Genomic DNA, 19,996 nt, shown 5'->3' on the forward strand with positions numbered 1-19,996 from the left:
AATTTTAAGAATTTAATTATATTAAATGTGATAAGTTAAATATAATTAAGTGTATAAATGTGATAAATGCTATAAAGGAAAAGTACAGGAAACTATGAACATATAATTCCATCTTTAAATAATTTTGTTTTTTTCTTTTCTTTTTTTTTTTTTTTCTGAGACAGAGTCTCTCTTTGTCACCCAGGCTGGAGTGCAGTGGCGCGATCTCAGCTCACTGCAACCTCCGCCTCCTGGATTCAAGCAATTCTCCTGCCTCAGCCTCCTGAGTAGCTGGGATTACAAGTATGCACCATCATGCCCAGCTAATTTGTGTATCTTTAGTAGAGATGGGGTTTCACCATGTTGGGCAGACTGGTCTCGAACTCCTGACCTCAAGTGATCCGCCCACCTTGGTCTCCCAAAGTACTGGGATTACAGGTATGAGCTACCACACCCAGCCCACCTCTTTTTATAATGGCTTCTTTTCCATATTTGTAATTAAGACTTATTGTGTGGAGGGAGGGAGGACTAAAAGGGGCGGTTTGTTTTACATTTAAAAGCCAGAACTAAACCTTTCAGAGAGGAGAAATGATAGTGATTCTACCCAAACTCTTTGAGAAAATAGAAAAGGAGTACTTCCTTTTCATTTTATCAACATTACTCTGATCCCAACACCCAGATAAAGATATCACATACACACAGAAGAAAATCACAGACCAATATCACTCATGAACTTACATGCAATCATCCCTTAACAAAATCAAATCAAGTAATAGATATAAAGAGTAATGTGGCTGGACACGGTGGCTCACGCCTGTAATCCCAGCACTTTAAGAGGCCAAGGCGGGCGAATTACCTGAGGTCAGGAGTTCGAGACCAGCCTGGCCAACATGGCAAAACCCTGTCTCTACTGGAAATACAAAAAAATTAGCCGGGTGTGATGGTGCGAGCCTGTAATCCCAGACTCAGGAGGCCGAGGCAAGAGAATCGCTTGAACCAGGGAGGCAGAGGTTGCAGTGAGCCAAGATCGCACCATTGCACTCCAGCCTGGCGACAGAGTGCGACTCTGTCTCAAAAAAAAAAAAAAAAGGTAATGCATCAGACCAAGTAGGTTTTATCCTCAGAATATAAGGTTGGTTTAACAATAAAAAATCAATTAATCATTGTAATTCCCCATATTTATAGGATAAAGGAGAAAAGCAGTATAATTTCAGCAGATGGAGAATGAAGAAAAAGACTAACAAATTCAATACCCATTCATGATTTAAAAAAAAAAAAACAAAACAACTCAGCCAACCAGGAAGAAAGGGGACTTCTTTAAAAAAACAAAAACAAAGTAGGACTATAAGGCCGGCATGGTGGCTCAGGCCTGTAATCCCGGCATGGTGGCCCAGGCCTGTAATCCCGAGGTGGGAGGATTGCTTGAGCCCAGGAGTTTGAGACCAGCCTGAGCAACATAGCAAGATCTTGCCTCTACCAAAAATTAAAAAGTAGCCAGATGTGATGGCACATGCCTGTAGTCTCGGCTACTTGGGAGGCTGATGTGAGATTTTCGCTTGAGCCCAGGAGGTAGAGGCTGCAGTGAGCTATGATCATGTCACTGCATTCTAGCCTGAGCAACATGGTGAGACCATGATCTCAAAAAAAGAGAAAAAGACTGCAAGTAAAAAAGTGAAAAATAATTAAAAGTTTAATCATCAGTATATGTCAAACAACTAATTTGACCTTTTTTTCAAATTGAATATTAAAATACATAGAGGTGGGAAGAATTTTATGAAACTTTTATACAAATAGCTACCTATATTGAACACTTGCTGAGAGTTCTGTGAACACTATCTTATTTAATCCTTACACAACCCCATAGAATAGGTATGATTTTTATTCCCATTGTATAGACAATGAAACTGAGGCTTAGGGAAGTCAAAAACATTCTCTGCAGAAATACAGCCAATAATTAGCATAGCCAGTGTTAGAACTGAAGGTCTGTCTGCTTTAAAATTTGTGCTTCTAAATATTGTTCAGGGCGGAGAGCAATAGCTCATACTTGTAATCCCAGAACTTTGGGAGGTCGAGGCAGGTGGATCACCTGAGGTCAGGTTGGAGACCACCCTGGCCAACATGGTGAAACCCCATCTCCAGCAAAAATACAAAAAATTAGCTTGATGTGGTGGCGGGTGTCTGTAATCCCAGCTACTCTGGAGGCTGAGGCAGGAGAAGTGCTTGAATCCAGGAGGCGGAGGTTGCAGTGAGCCGAGATCATACCGTTGCACTCCAGCCTGGACAATAAGAGTGAAACTCCATCTCAATATATATATACACACACACACATATATATATAGTTCAGTACCACTTCTCATTTGACCACTTTACCTTATACATTAGGCAGCTAAGTGACAAGCCAACTGATGCAAGTTAATGCAAAGTTGGGACTAGAACCCAGGTCTTCTGACTTCTGACACCCTGTTGTTTTCAGAAATGGTGTTTCACGTCTAATCCACCTACTCCTTCCTTTTTATCAAAACACATTTTTTTTTTTTCCTGGAGGCTCCAGACCTGAAATACTAGAGAATAAATATAAGTTACAGAGCCAGGGATCAAATTTTGTCTCCTGCTCTGTTCAGCATTCAAAACCACTAAGCCACAGAGAAGACTCTGCCCACACTCAGAAAATAGCATGTTAAAGCAGAATTGAATGGAAACCTCTCTTCATAAGAATGCAGATGGTGAGAAAGAGTAAAAATATTCAAGGGAAAAGGAGGTAAAGAAAATTAGTGTTGGGGCTGGAGAACACTGTATGGTATTCATCTTTCAGAAATTTGAAACTCTGGGAACTGTACAGGGGAGTCCAAGGGATGTAACTGCCCGGAGAGGCCTCAAACCTGGCCCTTTTGTGGACGAAGATCACTTCCCATCATTTTCACTCAGAGTTACCGTGGTCTGGTAGATAGAGCTCCCTGGGAGGTGCTGGGAAATGGCCCCAGGGCCACCAAGGCCTTGCCCTGCTTTCTGGGCAGGGTTTGGCAAAAGTAAAAAGGGAGAGAAATTATTTATTGTCCACCCAGTGCAAATTAAGAAAAATGGTATGGTCTGGATGGTGTTTAAGCAAGTCAGGAGGGAAAAGAAAAATTTTTATCACCTTTCCTTTGACACAAGCTGATGATGCCCTCGCCCAGATGGACAGAAGCCCACCTTCCCTGGCAGGCAGCCACTGGGAAATGCATAGTTCCTGCCTCCTGCACATGCCGGGGAATGGACAGCAGGCATTCTGGGAGGGTGAAGGGTGAGCTGTGGAAAAGGGTTGGGGAAAAAAGTAGTTCAGGAGTCAGAAAATAGTTCACAAATCTAAAACTCCATTCAGAGTTGCTTCTAAACACCATCATAGCATACATGTATATGATATTCACACACAGCATGAAAAGTGTGGTAAGTTCTTTGTTTTCCTTCCCCAAATGGAATTCTTTTTTCTTTCTTTCTTTCTTTTTTTTTTTTTTTTTTGAGACAGAGTCTCACTCTATCACCTAGGCTGGAGCATGGTGGCACTATCTCAGTTTACTGTAACCTCCACCTCCCAGGTTTGAATGATTCTCCTGCCTCAGCCTCCCAAACAGCTGGGATTACAGGTGTGCACCACCATGCCTGGCTAATTTTTGTATTTTTAGTAGAGACAGGGTTTCACCATGTTGACCAGGCTGGTCTTGAACTCCTGACCTCAAGTAATTCACTCGCCTTGGGCTCTCAAAGTGCTGGGATTATAGGCGTGAACCACTGTGTCCAGCTGGATTTCAAAAATAATATCTGTCATTCCAAAATAGTACTTAGGTGATCATTTTTCTTTCCTTCCAAATACTATGACTGTTTTGTTTTAGATCTTTTTCTCATCCCTCAAATATAAAGAGCCTAGAAATTTCTCTTGCTCCATCAGTTCCATTGAGAAATATTTCATGGTAACCACAAAGATTAGAAAAAAATACAGAAAAAAAGAAAAATATAGAAAGAATATTTTGAAAAAGAAATATTTTGACTCTTGGAGGGAATTTCTAACTGTTCTTACTTTAATTTTATGTATTTAAGATTAGAAGCAAGACAAAACAAACAAATGAACAATAAGCAAAAATAAGCCCAAAACTAACCTTTTCCAAACTCTTAAATACTGGGTTTCAAAACACAGTGTGGAGGATGGTTACTTGAGTGGGTTTGGGTCACATTCGAGTCCTGACTCTGCCCTTAATCTATCTTTCTTTCTTTTTTCTTTTCTTTTTTTTCGAAATGGAGTTTCGCTCTTGTTGCCCAGGCTAGAGTGCAATGGTGTGATCTCGGTTCACTAAAACCCCCATGTCCCAGGTTTGAGTGATTCTCCTGGCTCATCCTCCCGAGTAGCTGGGATTACAGGTATGCGCCACCATGCCTGGCTAATTTTTGTATTTTTAGTAGAGACGTGGTGTCACCATGTTGGCCAGACTGGTTTCGAACTCCTAACCTCAGGCAATCCACCCGCCTTAGCCTCCCAAAGTGCTGGGATTATAGGCGTGAGCCACTGCAGCTGGCTAAGATCCTTAATTTTTCGAAACCTACTTTTATCATCTATAAAATGAGCATAATAATAGTACCTTTTCACATGCTGTCATAAGGATTAAATATAATCTTGTTTAAAGCACGTTGTATAAAATCTATCTTAGCTATTATAGTAAGAAGTACAAAAGTGAAGGAAAGTAATAATCTTTGCGGGGGTGCATACGTGTAAGAAACCTCTCAGGAAGGAGCAGAACTGAACCAAGTGCTGAGGCAGAACCTCTGCTCCACAAATAGCATTTTTTTTTCTTTTTAGCAAATTGCAGAAAGATACGATTCCTATCTTCCTGCAGGCTGATTCAGTCCCATGCCAGGGCACACGGCTGGTGAGTGGGCAGCTGCCCTATTAAGGACTCAGCAAAGGAATGATTACTTTGGGGAACTGTCAAATATGGAAAGCTATTCAGAAGGTCCACATGGAGATGTGGCTGTTTCCTAAATCACAGTTTCCCCAATGTTTTCTATTCCTCTGTGCTCTGAGGTGATAACTTTTTCCTTTTTTATCTTATTTTTATCTCTCTCATTTTATTTTATTTTATTTTATCTTATTTTTGAGACAGTCTTGCTCTGTTGCCCAGGCTGGAGTGCAGTGGTACAATCTTGGCTCACGGCAACCTTTGCCTCCCGGGTTCAAGTGATTCTTCTGCCTCAGCCTTCTAAGTAGCTTGGATTACAGGCACCTGCCACCACGCCCAGCTAATTTTTGTATTTTTAGTAGAGACGGGGTTTCACTCTGTTGGCCAGAGATAGGGTTTCACTCTGTTGGTGGATCCTGACCTCAAGTGATCCACCCGCCTTGGCGTCCCAAAGTGCTGGGATTACAGGAGTGAGACACTGTGCCTGGCCCTGTTTTTTATTTTTATTTTATTTTATTTTTGAGACAGGGTCTCACTCTGTGGCCCAGGCTGGAGGGCAGTGGTGTGATCTCCGCTCACTGCAGCCTCCACCTCCTGAGCTCAAGCGATTCTCCCACCTCAGCCTCGCAAGTAGGCGTGCACCACCATGCCCAGCTAATTTTTGTATTTTTTGGTAGAGGCAGGGTTTCGCCATGTTGGCCAGGCTGGTCTCAAACTACTGACCTCAAGCGATCCGCCTGCCTCAGCCTCCCAAAGGCCGGGATTATAGGGATGTGCCACTGTGCCTGGCTTCTGATACTGTAACTGTCCGCCATGGAATTCTAGAGTTGTTGGGATGACCTGGAGATATGTTAGGGAAAGATGGGAAGTTTGTAATGACATCAGTATAGAATCCACAGGCTCTAATGACTGGAAATGAGGCTGGAAAAGGGTAATGGAGAAATCAGAAGTTCGCATGAACGCAGACTCCTTGATCGGGCTCTAGTCAGGCTCCTCTGGGTCCTGCTTTTGACTAGGCCCAACCTTTGGCTCTGTCTAGGTCCGCTTACTCCAGTTTTATCAAGGATCCTACTGAGTGAGTTTAGTGGGATCCTCCTCTCGGTCTGACCACCGTCAACATCTTCTTACCCTGGCTTCCTTTCAGCAGAAATCTTTTTAAGTCAGTTTAACAAAGAGTTACCCTACTTCCTAGTGATTTTCCATCCATTGATTCCCCTACCTTGTTTCTTGGCTATAAATCTCCACTTTTCCTTATTGTCCCTGGATTTGAGCCCCATCTCTAGCCCATACTACAAAACCCCATCATAGTAGCCACTGCTGTGATGGGGTTCAGAACATCCTACCCCAAAATATGACACCTTGGCATATTGAGTATTTTAGGCCAAAGAAATTTGAGAAAGAGCAGGTGCAGGAAGGACTGTCTAACCTTCCCCGCAAGAAGGTCATAAGCCCCTGATATGAGAGGCAATTCCCTATGCCCAGAGGAAGGAGTGTCCTTGTCTGAGAAGACAGGAACACTGAGAGGAATCTGAGTGGCGAGCCTTGCTGTCTCCCCCAGCTTATTACCCTTCGATCATACCCTTTTCCCATGATTTTTTACTCTTCATCAAACCTAGTAAAAACATGTCTAACTATTTTCTGGGGCTTCATTTTCTTATGAAGGCTCTCATGTCACATAAGACTATATTAAATAAATTTGTAGGCAGTGGCTCATGCCTGTAATCCCAGCACTTTGGGAGGCCAAGGTGGGTGGATCACTTGAGGCCAGGAGTTCAAGACCAGCCTGGCAACATGGTGAAACCCCGTATCTATTAAAAATACAAAAATTGACCAGGTGTGGTGGTGCACACCTGTAATCCCAGCTATTCAGGAGGCTGAGGCATGAGAATTGCTGGAACCTAGGAAGGGGAGGTTGCAGTGAGCCGAGATCTCACCACTGCACTCCAGCCTGGGTGACAGAGAGAGACTCTGTCTAAAAAAAAAAAAAGTATGCTTTTCTCTTATTAATCTGTCTTTTGTTACAAAGCCCCAGCAAATAATGAAAAAGGGTAGAAGGAAAAGATTTTTTCTCTCTCCTACACTTCCCTTGAATAGTGTATTTCTTACCATCTTTAATAAGTATATGGTTAATTTTTTCTTTCACAATAGCATACTAAGAAGATTAAAATTTGTCCCTGGCGCTTAGGCAAAGGGGAGCCATTGGGGTTTTTAAGCAAGGGCATTTCATGTTCAAATTTGCACTCTAGGCTGAGCACGGTGGCTCACACTTGTAATCCCAGCACTTTGGGAGGCTGAGGCAGGGATGAGGGGGGTCACGTGAGGTCAGGAGTTCAAGACCAGCCTGACCAACATGGTGAAACCCTATTTCTACTAAAAATACAAAAAAGTAGCCCAGCAAGGTGACGTATGCCTGTAGTCCCAGCTACTCAGGAGGCTGAGGCACAAGAATCGCTTGAACCCAGGAGGTGGAGGTTACAGTGAGCTGAGATTGTGCCACTGTACTCCAGCCTGCGCAACAGAGTAAGACTCTGTCTCAAAAAAAAAAATTGCTCTCTAGCATGTGAGCTTGTCAGTGTGCCAGCGCACTGTCAGGAGAGCACTTTGCTTCATGGATACCAGCTGTCATAAATTCGAGAGCAGCAATAAACAAATTTACTGGTTTTGAAATTTTTTTTCCTTATTTACTTCAAGAACAACAAAATAGGCCGGGCGTGGTGGCTCATGCCTGTAATCCCAGCACTTTGGAAGGCTGAGGCGGGTGGATCACCTGAGGTCAGGAGTTTGAGACCAGCCTGGCCAATATGGTGAAAACCCATCTCTACTAAAAATACAAAAATTAGCCGGGCGTGGTGGCGGGCCTCTGTAATCCCAGCTACTTGGGAGGCTGAGGCAAGAGAGTGGCTTGAACCCGGGAGGCAGAGGTTGCAGTGAGCCAAGATCGTGCCATTGCACTCCAGCGTGGGTGATAGAACAAGACTCTGTCCCTCACCCCCCCAAAAAAAGAACAACAAAATACCTGAGAAGATTGTCAAATATCTTTGCAGTGTTTGTGCTGTTCTCAAAAGTTAAAAAAAGAAGGTGAGGGAAAGGGACTCTGATTTATAGACCCTATATACCATATGTATATGTATATATGTCCAAAGCTAAGGACTGACAATGTCCCAAGAGGGAACAGTAAAAAACAAAGTCCTGAATGAGGTGTCTGTCATAGATATTTCAGGCGTCCAGGCTAGGAATTGGGTTGATTAAGGTAAGATGATTGCCTGCAGGTTTGTATTTCCACTGTAGTATTTCTTTTTTTTTTTTTTCATAATGAAGAACATTTTATTTACATTAAAAGAGAATAATATTTTAGTAGGCAATAAATCCAACATATTTCTTTTCTCTCTCTGTCTACAATGGTGATATTTTATAGGCTAATTTCTAAAGATGCAAATTTTTACAAAGTGATGAAAGCCATGTTTTGCTCAGGAACACTACTGGTGCAGATACTAGTTTGCCTAGCTTTAGATGGCAAAATGCTAAATTGTGAATTCAGTGTTTTCCAGCTGGTTGTTTCTCCTTGCCCTAGAGACTCTGGCAGCATGTACTTTTGAGAGACTCCTTATTGCTGCCACTTCTCTTCTCGTAGTTGAATCTACTATGTGAGAATATTCATGTCCTTAAGATGCAAGTCTGAGCAAAAAGTCTCCCACAAATCCACCGGATATCACAATGTGCTGCTTGATAAATTTGTTGCTTCTTCAATTAAATTGTTGATTTCAGGTGCTGCTTTGTTCACTCGTTTCTTAATCTGCCTTTTTGCTTTGTTTACAGCTTTTTCAACTCTCTTCCAGTCAATCTGCACATAGCCACCATGACTAGCAATCTGACGGAGAAGAAAGCCACCACCTACTGCAGTTGCTGCAAGTTTTCCAACTTTGTGGAACAAAACTCCTGCACATCAGCCAGGAACGCCACCCATTACAATCTGGGTAGCTACTGAGTATTTTTCCACCATAGGTCCCGAACTGTGGCCAAACACTGGATTCCACCACTGGTGTCTTCGTGCATACTCAGTTAAATCCAGCACTTCGTAAGAGTCATCATCACTTTCATATTCTTGGGGAGCGGGGTTCAGGTCGCCATGATACCGCCGGGGGGCCAATTCTGGGGTGGTCCCCCCCACCCCGCCCTCCTCTCCCTGGCGCTTTAAGGTCCGCTCTAGGCCAAGATGGAAGTCTATGGTCTCTCCAGTGTAATATTTCATGGCTGGAACCTGGGTTATTACAAGTAATTTTTTTTTTTTTTTTTTTTTTTTTTTTTGAGACTGAGTCTGGCTCTGTCGCCCTGGCTGGGGTGCAGTGGCGCGATCTCGGCTCACTGTAACCTCCGCCTCCCAGGTTCAAGCGATTCTCCTGCCTCAACCTCCCAAGTAGCTGGGACTAAAGGCACATGCCACCAGGCCTGGCTAGTTTTTGTATTTTCAGTAGAGACGGGGGTTTTACCATGTTGGCCAGGTTGGTCTCGAACTCCTGAGCTCACAGAATCCGCCTGCCTCGGCCTCCCAAGTGCTGAGATTGCAGGTGTGAGCCACGACGCCCTGTCACCTTTAACTTTCTGAAAGTATAACTTTAATAACTTACCATAAATGGAATCTTACTTATGGGGCTGGCTAATGGCATTTGGTTTTAGATGTGACAGGCGGCCAACATAGGCAAACAAGGTTTGTCCTCATTCCAAACTGGGAATGTAAACCTCCCATGTCCAGTTTCTCTAGCCCCATATGTTTCCATTCAACCCTTCTCCTCTAGGAAACCAAATTAACTTCCACAATGGAAGGAATGCTGACTTTTCCTTGCAGATCTTTCTCTTTCTTTCTTTTTCTTTTTTTTTTTTTTTTTTGAGACAGAGTCTCGCTCTGTGGCCCAGGCCAGAGTGCAGTGGCGCAATCTCAGCTCACTGCAAGCTCCGCCTCCCGAGTTCACGCCATTCTCCTGCCTCAGCCTCCAGAGTAGCTGGGACTACAGGCGCCCGCCACCATGGCCGGCTAATTTTTTTTGGTATTTTTAGTAGAGACGGGGTAGACCTTTCTTAAAGCTCAAAAGTGGTATCAAATTCAAAGGACTCCCATTTAGAAGGAGAAAGGGGGAGATGCGGAAGGGAAAGAGGAGCAAAGGCTGGTGGAGCCGGCAGGGTCCCAGAGGGGAGATGGCCATCTCCTAAGAATAAACAGTTTCACCAGAGGCCGAGCTTGGACCATCTGCTTGCTGTTTGCTTTGGACGGCACTGGCCAAGAGGTCTCAGGGTTAGGCTGTCCCCGGAGATAAGAACTTCCCCAAGCAGGCTGCAGGCTGCCTGCAGCCTGTCGCCTGGGGCTGCCCTGAGATTTCCGGAATTTTATAGAAAGGGGAAGGCTGAGCCTAAAACCTCTCTCGAAGGCGAAGGCGGCCACCCTGGCTGGGCCCAGCTCCTCGCAAACAAAGAAGTCAGTTGGGCGCCCCGAAGCTGCTGGGCTTCTGAGTGGCGGAAGGCGCCAGGCTCGGTGATTGAAACCACATGTGCTGGAGGTTTCAAGAGCAGCGACCCAGACACCAGGGGACTGGCTGCGGCTGCTTTTTAGGTCTCCTTTGTCCTTGGGGTTTCCAAAGTCAGATCCTCTAAGAGCCGTAGACCATCAGTATCCCAGCAGAAAGAGTAGTAATTTTATTTTATTTTTTTAATTTGATGAAAGAGCATTTCTTCCCTCCCTCTCCCAAACCATAAAATGATCAGAAATCCCCAGGGCCTGGGGCTGCCTCCCGGTAGCTTGCTAAGCAGGGGCTGAAGCTCTGTCCTGGGCTTCTCCAGCTCTGTCCCTGATTCCCTCGGATGAGGCAGCAAGGAGGGATGAAGTTTATTTGTGAGGGGTGAGGCAAATTCATTAAACTAGTATAAGGTACACATGGATTCTTTTTAAATTTAAAACTTTAAAAAGTTACAGGACTAAGACATAAATATGTTCTCATTATAAAACACATGGAAACACTGCAAGGCCTTCCTTGACCTATTCCCATCAAGCCTCCTCCCCCCCCAAGTAATTCCTGTTACGAATTTTATGAAGATCCTTCTGGATCTTTCTCTCATGCTTATGTGTATGTGTGTGTACATATAGAAATATGAAACTTTATCTTACATTTAGCAACAACAGTATTTATGGTATGTATTGTTTGCAATTTATTGCACTTTTCTGGAGTTTTAAAAATTTTTTCCTGCTGGTTTTGGAGATCTACTTTCTGATAGCAGCATATCAGCAATTTTGATAGAGTCCAAATCTGGTAACATCCTCCCTGCTCCCACCTGCCCCCCACCCCCCGTCCCCCACCCTGCCACCATTTGATGTGGCCTGGAGCTAAGAATAATTCTTATTTATTTATTTATTTATTTGAGATGAAGTCTTGCTCTGTCACCCAAGCTGGAGCGCAATGGCACGATCTCAGCTCACTGCAACCTCTGCCTCCCAAGTTCAAGTAATTTTCCTATCTCAGCCTCCTCGGTAGCTGGTATTACAGGCTTGCACCACCACACCCGGCTAATTTTTTGTATTTTTAGTAGAGATGGGGTTTCACTATGTTGGCTAGGCTGGTCTCAAACTCCTGACCTCAGGTGATCCACCGGCCATGGCCTCCCAAAGTTTTTTTTTTTTTTTTTTTTTTTGAGACGGAGTCTCGCTCTGTCACCCAGGCTGGAGTGCAGTGGCCGGATCTCAGCTCACTGCAAGCTCCGCCTCCCGGGCTTAACGCCATTCTCCTGCCTCAGCCTCCCGAGTAGCTGGGACTACAGGCGCCTGCCACCTCGCCCGGCTAAGTTTTTGTATTTTTAGTAGAGACGGGGTTTCACTGTGTTAGCCAGGATGGTCTCGATCTCCTGACCTCGTGATCCGCCCGTCTCAGCCTCCCAAAGTGCTGGGATTACAGGCTTGAGCCACCGCGCCCGGCCCCAAAGTTTTGATATTACAGGCGTGAGCCACTGCGCCCAGACTCTTCTAACATTTTAATTATTTTATTTTATTTTATTTTATTTTATTTTATTTATTTATTTTTGAGATGGAGTCTCGCTCTGTCGCCCAGGCTGGAGTGCAGTGGTGCTATCTCGGCTCACTGCAAGCTCCGCCTCCTGGGTTCATGCCATTCCCCTGCCTCAGCCTCCCTAGAAGCTGGGACTACAGGCGCCCACCACCACGCCCGGCTAATTTTTTTGCATTTTTAGTAGAGACGGGGTTTCACCGTGTTAGCCAGGATGGTCTCGATTCCCTGACCTCGTGATCCGCTCGTCTCGGCCTCCCAAAGTACTGGGATTATAGGCCTGAGCCACCACGCCCGGCCTTCTTCTAACATTTTTAAATGGGTGAAAGAAAATTAAAAGAAAAGGTACCGTTTTCTGACACATACATTGTATAACATTTAAATTCCGTGTCTATAAATAAATTCTGCTGGAACACAGCTACACCCATTCATTTATGTATGGTGTATGGCGGCTTTCACACTACAGCAGCAGCGTTGAGTATTTGTGACTGAAATCCTCTGGCTTATAAAGCCTAAAATATTTACTCTCTGGTCCTTTGCAGAAAAGTTTTACAAACCTCTGAGCTGCAGAATAGTTTTCAACTCAATAGGAATCTCAGGAGGTTCCTACTGAGTTGAAAACTATTCTGCAGCTCAGAGGTTTGTATGAGAGATGTTCAAAAAGTTATTGGACTGTTAGATGTCAAAAATAAAACAGAAGAAATAGGACTGGCCAGTGAGTTAGGAGCCTGGGTTCTGCAGCTGGTTCTGCTATTTAGAAACCTGTGTGGCCTTGAGCACTCAGTTCTGTCTCTTTAGGGCTCAGTTTCCACATCTGCAATGCAAAGGAGTTGGGCTGGATCTCTAAGCTTCGGTGGTAACATTTTAAGATTCTAAAATGGATGGTAGAAGGGCTGAGCGCTGTGGCTCACGCTTGTAATCCCAGCACTTTGGGAGGCTGAAGCAGGTGGATCACAAGGTCAGGAGTTCGAGACCAGCCTGGCCAGCATGGTGAAACCTCGTCTCTACTAAAATTAGCCGGGCATGGTGGCGCACACCTGTAGTTCCAGCTACTCAGGAGACTGAGGCAGAAGAATTGTTTGAACCTGGCAGGTGGAGGTTGCAGTGAGCCGAGATTGCATTATGGCACTCCAGCCTGGGCAGCAGAGCAAGACACTGTCTCAAAATAAAATAAAATAAAATAAAATGGATGGTAGAGAAGTACATAATAGATGCTATCTGTCCAATGGCGATAAGGCGATAAAAGGGTATTCGATTGGCTGTCCCCCAATTCATGTGAGTGTAAATAGTTCGGCCATTAAGATTCAGGACAGGCACTGACTCAATGGTCGGAATATTATGGTTTGTTGTTTAGACGTGCGAAGTACAGGAATAACTGCTAGAATGAGAATGGAGAATACAAGGGCCAGTACGCCTCCTAGTTTGTTAGGGATGGATCGTAAGATTGCATAGGCAAACAGAAAGTACCACTCTGGCTTAATGTGGGATGTGGTGTTGAGGGAGTTGGCTAAAGTGTAGTTATCTGGGTCGCTCAGGAGGTCAGGTGAAAATAGTACTAGGTTATTAGGAGGAGGAGGAGACAAATTAAGCCTAAAATACCTTTGGTTGTATAGTAGGGGTGGAAGGTAATTTTGTCAGAGTTTGAAGAAACCCCTGAAGGGTTATGAGATCCTGTTTCATGTAGGAATAAAAGGTGAGCAGGAATGAAAGGTGAAATATAAAAGGGATTCTTATATTTGTTTCTAATGGAGATCAGTAAGTCAGAAGATAAGTTATCATTGGTTGGTGGAGGGAATCTTCCTCTGGATTACAGTGTGGGGTGGTGGCCTCGTGCTTCTATCGTTCTTCCGCCTGCCTCCATCTTATACCTCCCCTCTACCCCTCAAGCCTCACATTCCCACACATAACCTTTGCCCAAAGCTTTCCTCTCTTCCTCTCAGCCAACTCTAGGCCAGGGATCCTCAACCTCAGCACTACTGACTTTTCTGGCCAGGTAATGCCTTGCTGTGGGAGCGTTCCGTGCATTGTGGGATGTATGGCAGCATCCACTGTACAGTGGCCTCTATTCCCTACATGCTAGTTGCACCTCTCCATACCCCCGATATGATGTAGATGTTTTGTCCTCTCCAAATCTCATGTTGAAATATGACCTCCAATGTTGGAGGTGGGCTAGTGGGAGGTGTTTGGGTCTTGGGCGTAGATCCCTCATGAATAGCTTGGTGCCCCCCCCCCCGCCCCGCCATGGTAGTGACTTCTGGATCATCCATTAATTAACATGAGAGTGGGTTGCTTAAAGGAGCCTGGCATCCCTCACCTCTTGCTCCCTCTCTTGCCATGTGATATGTGGGCTCCCCCTTTGCCTTCCACCATGATTGCAAGCTTCCTGAGGCCCGCATTAGAAGCAGGTGCCTAGCATTATGCTTCATGTACAGCCCGCAGAGCGGTGAGCCAATCAACCTCTTTTCTTTATACATTATCCAGTCTGAGACATTCCTTTATAGCAATGCAAAATAGACTAACACAACCCTTCCTCCTTCCTTGTGTTGTGACAATCAAAAATGTTTTCAGATATTGCCAAATGTTTCCTGGGAAACAAAATTGCCCCCACCTGAGAACCACGGCGCTAAACCTAGGTCTCTTTCTAAAGCCCAAATCGAGTTATCCGATTCTAGTTCTGAATGGGCTGTTCTATCCGTGAAATGCTAAGGTGTTTAGTGTATATAGTAACTTTTTACTTAACCATATAAACTTAATTAATTTATTATTTTTAATGATGTTTAAGAAGTGGCTTATATTGTCTTGCATTTGTCCCCCAGGCTGGAGTACAGTGGTGTAAGCACAGCCCACTGGACCCTCGACCTCCCAGGGTCAAGCGATCCTCCTGTCTCAGCCTCCTGAGTAGCTGGGAATACAGGTGCGTGCCACTACACCTGGCTAATTTTTGTACTTTTTGTAGAAATGGGGTTTCACCATGTTGCCCAGGTTGGTTTCAAACTTCTGAGCTCAAGCAGTTCCTGCCTCGGTCTACCAAAGTCCTGGGATTACAGGTGTAAGTCACTGCGCCTGGCTGATCTAGCCAAAATTCTTCAAGTTTGACCTTAATTCTACCTGTTGGGGATGGGGTAGCAGAGGCATTAGGAGATCCGATTGTCCAGGTACTGATTTCAGATATACCACTAGGGGCTTGTCATTGAAATGCAAGTTGTTGAAATGTAAGTTGTTGAAGCTGTTGAAATGTGAGCCTAAGATCAGGGCGGTATCCACAGTGCCTGGCAGAGAAGGTGGGAAACCTATAGTAAGTAGCTTTGACCTTAGCATCCTACAGTCAAGCCCTAAGTGGGAGAAGGGGGAATTTAGGAGTTACAGTGCAAAATCTCCTCGGAACAGTTATGGATGAGGTTCTTGGCTGGATGAGATTTCTTAAAATAGGCAGTCCTACTCCTAGACATGAGACCATGATTTCTTCTTACCAGGCCAAAGTCCCATGTCTCATCTCTGATATTTCCGCCTATGTACAGGGAGGGACAGTTCAAGAACCCAGTGGAGGTTCCTTACAACCTATTCCCTGGGCCAAGCCTCTCACATGTGTGGGGACACTGCAGAGTTCTGGGTAAGCTCATTTCTAGCCCCCATCCCTAATTATTTAGCCAGCTGCCTGAGGGCAGGAGCCACGTTTCACTGTCTGTGTTAGAAGGGACATTGGCCATGGAATCAGCACCCATGGACCTTAGTCATGAATTTTTCCCCTACAAGCTGAGTGACTGTTGCCAATCATTGTCCCCAACCCTCATTGCTTACCTATGTTATTTATTGGGATAATACCACTGTGCACATACCCTAAGGTGGCTCGCATGATCCCCAACTCCTGGTGTTCATGCCTTTGTGTAGTCACAGGCCCTTGAGAATGGGGTAGACCTGTGACTTGCTTTCAACCAATAGAATATGGCCAAGGTGGTGGACTGTCAATTCCATGATTATGTTAAATTGTATAAAACAACCTTGCAGCAGACTGGAATTAGAAGCACTGCCAGCCTTGAAGAAGTTAGCTGCCATGTGAACTGCCTATGGAGAGGGCCATGACACAGGGAACAGTGCGTGGCCTCTGATCAAAATCCAGCAGAGAGCTGACTCTGTCCTACAGCCACAAAGAACTCAATACTGCTAACAATCATGTGAGTGGTGAGGGTGGAAGTACGTCCTCACATCCTCACAGATCAAGCCACCCTGACCTTAGGCTCACATTTCAACAGCTTCAACAACTTGCATTTCAATGGCAAGCCCCAGCTAAGCCTCCAGATGAGGACCCAGCCCTTGCCAACACCTTGACTACAGTCTTGTGAGTTTTTTTTTTTTTTTTTTTTTTTTTTTTTTTTTTTTTTAAGACAGAGTCTCACTCTGTTGCTCAGGCTGGAGTACAGTGGTGCAATCTCGGCTCACTGCAACCCCTACCTCCCAGGTCCAAGCAATCCTCCTACCTCAGCCTCCTGAATAGCAGGGACTACAGGTGTGCATCACCACTCCCGGCTAAGTTTTGTATTTTTAGTAGAGATGGGGTTTCACCATGTTGGACAGGTTGGTCTCAAACTCTTGGCCTCAAGTGATCCATCTGCCTCAGGCTCCCAAAGTGCTAGGATTATAGGTGTGAGCCGCTGAGCCGGGCAGCCTTGTGAGATTCTAAGCAGAGGACTCTGCCGTGCCATAGCTGGACTCCTAACCCACAGAGATGATGAAGTAGTAAGTGTGTGTTGTTTTAAGCTGCTGAATTTGTAGCCATTTGTTACATAGTAATAGATAATTGATACACCCACTTCTTTGGTTTGTGTTGAGGGCTTTGTAATCTGCAATGCATTGTAGATGCAGAGGACATTACTGGATCCAATATCTAGCACAGTGCAGGCATCCTGTACTCTCAATAAATATTTGGGGATATGATATATATACTTTTTTGAGACGAACTTTCGCTCTCGTTGCTCAGGCTGGAGTGCAATGGTGTAATCTTGGTTCACCACAACCTCCACCTCCCGGGTTCAAGTGATTCTCCTGTCTCAGCCTCCTGAGTAACTGGCATTACAGGCATGTGCCACCACGCCCAGCTAATGTTGTATTTTTAGTAGACACGAGGTTTCTCCATGTTGGTCAGGCTGGTCTCGAACTCCCGACCTCAGGTGATCCTCCCGCCTCAGCCTCCCAAAGTGCTGGGATTACAGGCATGAGCTGCCACACCCAGCGGGGATAATGATATTTTTTGGTAAACTGAAGTTAAATGGACATGAAGGTGAGCATTGTGACAGAAAAAAAGTCATATAAAGCAGTAGACAGAGTTTTTGAAGTGCAGGGATATCTTCTGTCTTGGAGATTTATGAGTTGATTGTATGTGGACCTCAGGTACCAGCCGGTGGATCCCTTTTGACCCCATTCCTCAGATTTCACTGGCTGATTGTGTGTCAGGGGCCTGACTTTCCTGCTGTCCCGGCTTCTCAGACTTACAGAGCCTGGTACAGCAGGCTCTAGTGCTGCACCAGCCACTACATGCGGCAATGGAGCCATTGAAATGTGGCTAACTGGAATTGAAATGCATGGTGAATGTGAAACACCCACCAGATTTTAAAGACTTAGTATAATAAAAAGAGTGTAAAAAATCTTGTTAGTAATTTTTCCATTGATTATATGTTGAAATAATATTTTGTATATTTAGGGTTAAATGAAAATAGATTAAAATTAATTTCCCCTGTTTCTCTTTGCTCTTTTTGATATGACTACTAGAAAATTTTAAATTCCATGGGGGCTCACATTCTATTTCTATTTCTATATTTTCTATTGGACTGCATTGCTCTAGAGTGCTATTAAAGGGTTAACTTTGTGCTCTCATCTGTTTCCTGCCAACCTCTGTGACTCACAGGTTGAGAACTACTGCCCAAGGTCTAGTTCTGGGTCACCAGAAACTGAAGTAAGAGGACGCTCCTTTTACTTGCACGTCACAGACTTTGTCAGCGTGTGCTCCATGAGCGGGTTCAGCTCTGTGGCTGTTTTTTTGTTTTTTGTTTTTTTGAGACAGAGTCTTGCCCTGTTGCCCAAGCTGGAGTGCAGTGGCGCCATCTGGGCTCACTGCAACCTCCGCCCCCCGGATTCAAGCGATTCTCCTGCCTCAGCCTCCTGAGTAGCTGGGACTACAGGCGCCTGCCACCATGCCTGGCTAATTTTTGTATTGTTAGTAGATACGGAGTTTGCCATGATGGCCAGGCTGGTCTCGAGCTCCTGACCTCAAGTGATCCGCCGGCCTTGGACTCCCAAAGTGCTGGGATTACAGGCGTGAGCCACTGTGCCCAGCCTTGCGGCTGGTTTTAATGTGCTGACTGAGCTGTGCTCCTCACTGTGGAAGGCAGAACAGTCCTGCACTTCCCTGCCTTAGTGAGCTTGGTAAGTGCACTAGGAAATCAGCGCCTACTACCTTAGCACTGTCTGCTACTTTACATATCTCCTCCTGCTCTTCAGCTCCCACCTGTAGCCCTCGCTGGAGGGGAAGGCCCGTAACACCAGCAGGCAGGTCTGGGCCTCTGCAGGTAGCTCCCAGCTGCTCATTAACGCTGCATAGGGGCTCAGGGTAGAGCAAGGCCAGCTGTGTGCACCATGACTGCTATTAACATCCCTATTTTATAGATGGAGATGTTCAGGTATGGAAAGATCAAGTAACTTGCATCTAGGTAAGCTGCAGAATCAAGACGTGAATTTACATCTTGAGGCTTTTGGGCACACCTCCCAGCATCTTTTCTTCTCAGTTCTAATAGTGATGCTGAAATTTCCGTCAGATTAACCATTCAAAGGATTTTTTCCCTGGTAAAAATCAGATATCAGGACTGAATGCGGTGGCTCACGTCTGTAATCCCAGTACTTTGGGAGTCTATATATATATGTATATATATACACACACACACACATATACACACAATATATACATATATATACACGCACATATACTTATATATATACACATATGTGCGTGTGTGTGTGTGTATATATATATATATATTAAAAAAGCATGTACCTAATAGCATGCTTGTGCGAACTGAATGAGATTATCCATTCAAAATGTCTAGTGCTTGGCGCATGTACACACTCAATAAATATTGGCTCTTATTATTTCCTTATTCCTTACACATTAAGCACCTGCTGTTTTGGGAAAACAGATGCATCAGACACAGTTCTGCTCTTCGATCACAGTCTTGGTGGAGGGTTAGACGTGCAGACCCACCTACAAGTAGAGGTCGGCCCACTCTCAGCTCTGTGACACATCCTCATTCTTAAAATTCTGGCCTTAGCCTGCATGACACCCTCTTCTCTAGGATTTCCTTCTTCCTGCTCCCTGCCATTGGTTCTTCTTCCATGTGTTGTGAACACTGCTTCTGACTTCAGCTCTCTTTCATCTCTCCTCCCCAGTTACCCTGGTGTCACTGTCACCCCTAGGCCTGTGCACACCTAGACGCTAATAACTTCCAAATTTACCACCAAACCTCCTCCCCAAAGACTAGTATAACCAGACAAGGTGGCTTCCCTTGGAGGTCTCACAAGCGCCTCAAATTCGGGGCTGTGCCTCCTGTATCACTTATCGGACTGAACAGGGCTACTCCCTACTTAGCAAGAACCAGCGAGTCATGTTTGATTCCTCGCTCTTCCTTTGCTTTACATTCAGCCAGCCCTGGTTCTATATATTCGAGCTCCTGAATACCTTTGACTCTGACCTTTCTCTATCCCTGTTAACCCGCTTAATGCAAACTCTCACATCTTTGTGTAAAATGGACCCTTTGCGTTCAGTTTTATATTTTCCAGTGCATTCACTATGGTTTCTAAAAATGCCATTTTTTTCAAGTTCAACTTCAAATTTAGTACGATAGAAAGACCCTTGGAAATATGACTTTGCTTGGCTCTCCAACCTCACATAGTTTTTTCTTTACAGATGGGGTCTCACTGTGTTGCCCAGACTGGTCTTGAACGCCTGGGCTCAAGTGATCCTCCTGCCTCAGTCTCCCAAAGTGCTAGGATTACAGGTATGAG

At 44.8% G+C, this 19,996-nt stretch overlaps 1 protein-coding gene and 1 pseudogene across 1 annotated transcript in view; both read right to left on the reverse strand.

Annotated features, from left to right (window-relative positions):
- The window catches only part of CLMP (CXADR like membrane protein), a 127,583-nt gene that overhangs the window by 57,932 nt on the left and 49,655 nt on the right, over nt 1–19,996 (reverse strand). The gene's annotated exons all lie outside the window — the stretch shown is intronic.
- Nucleotides 8,447–9,287, reverse strand: LOC106993511 (FUN14 domain-containing protein 1 pseudogene; annotated as a pseudogene).

This window comes from Macaca mulatta, chromosome 14 (assembly GCF_049350105.2).
Source record: "Macaca mulatta isolate MMU2019108-1 chromosome 14, T2T-MMU8v2.0, whole genome shotgun sequence".
Lineage (NCBI taxonomy): Eukaryota > Metazoa > Chordata > Mammalia > Primates > Cercopithecidae > Macaca > Macaca mulatta.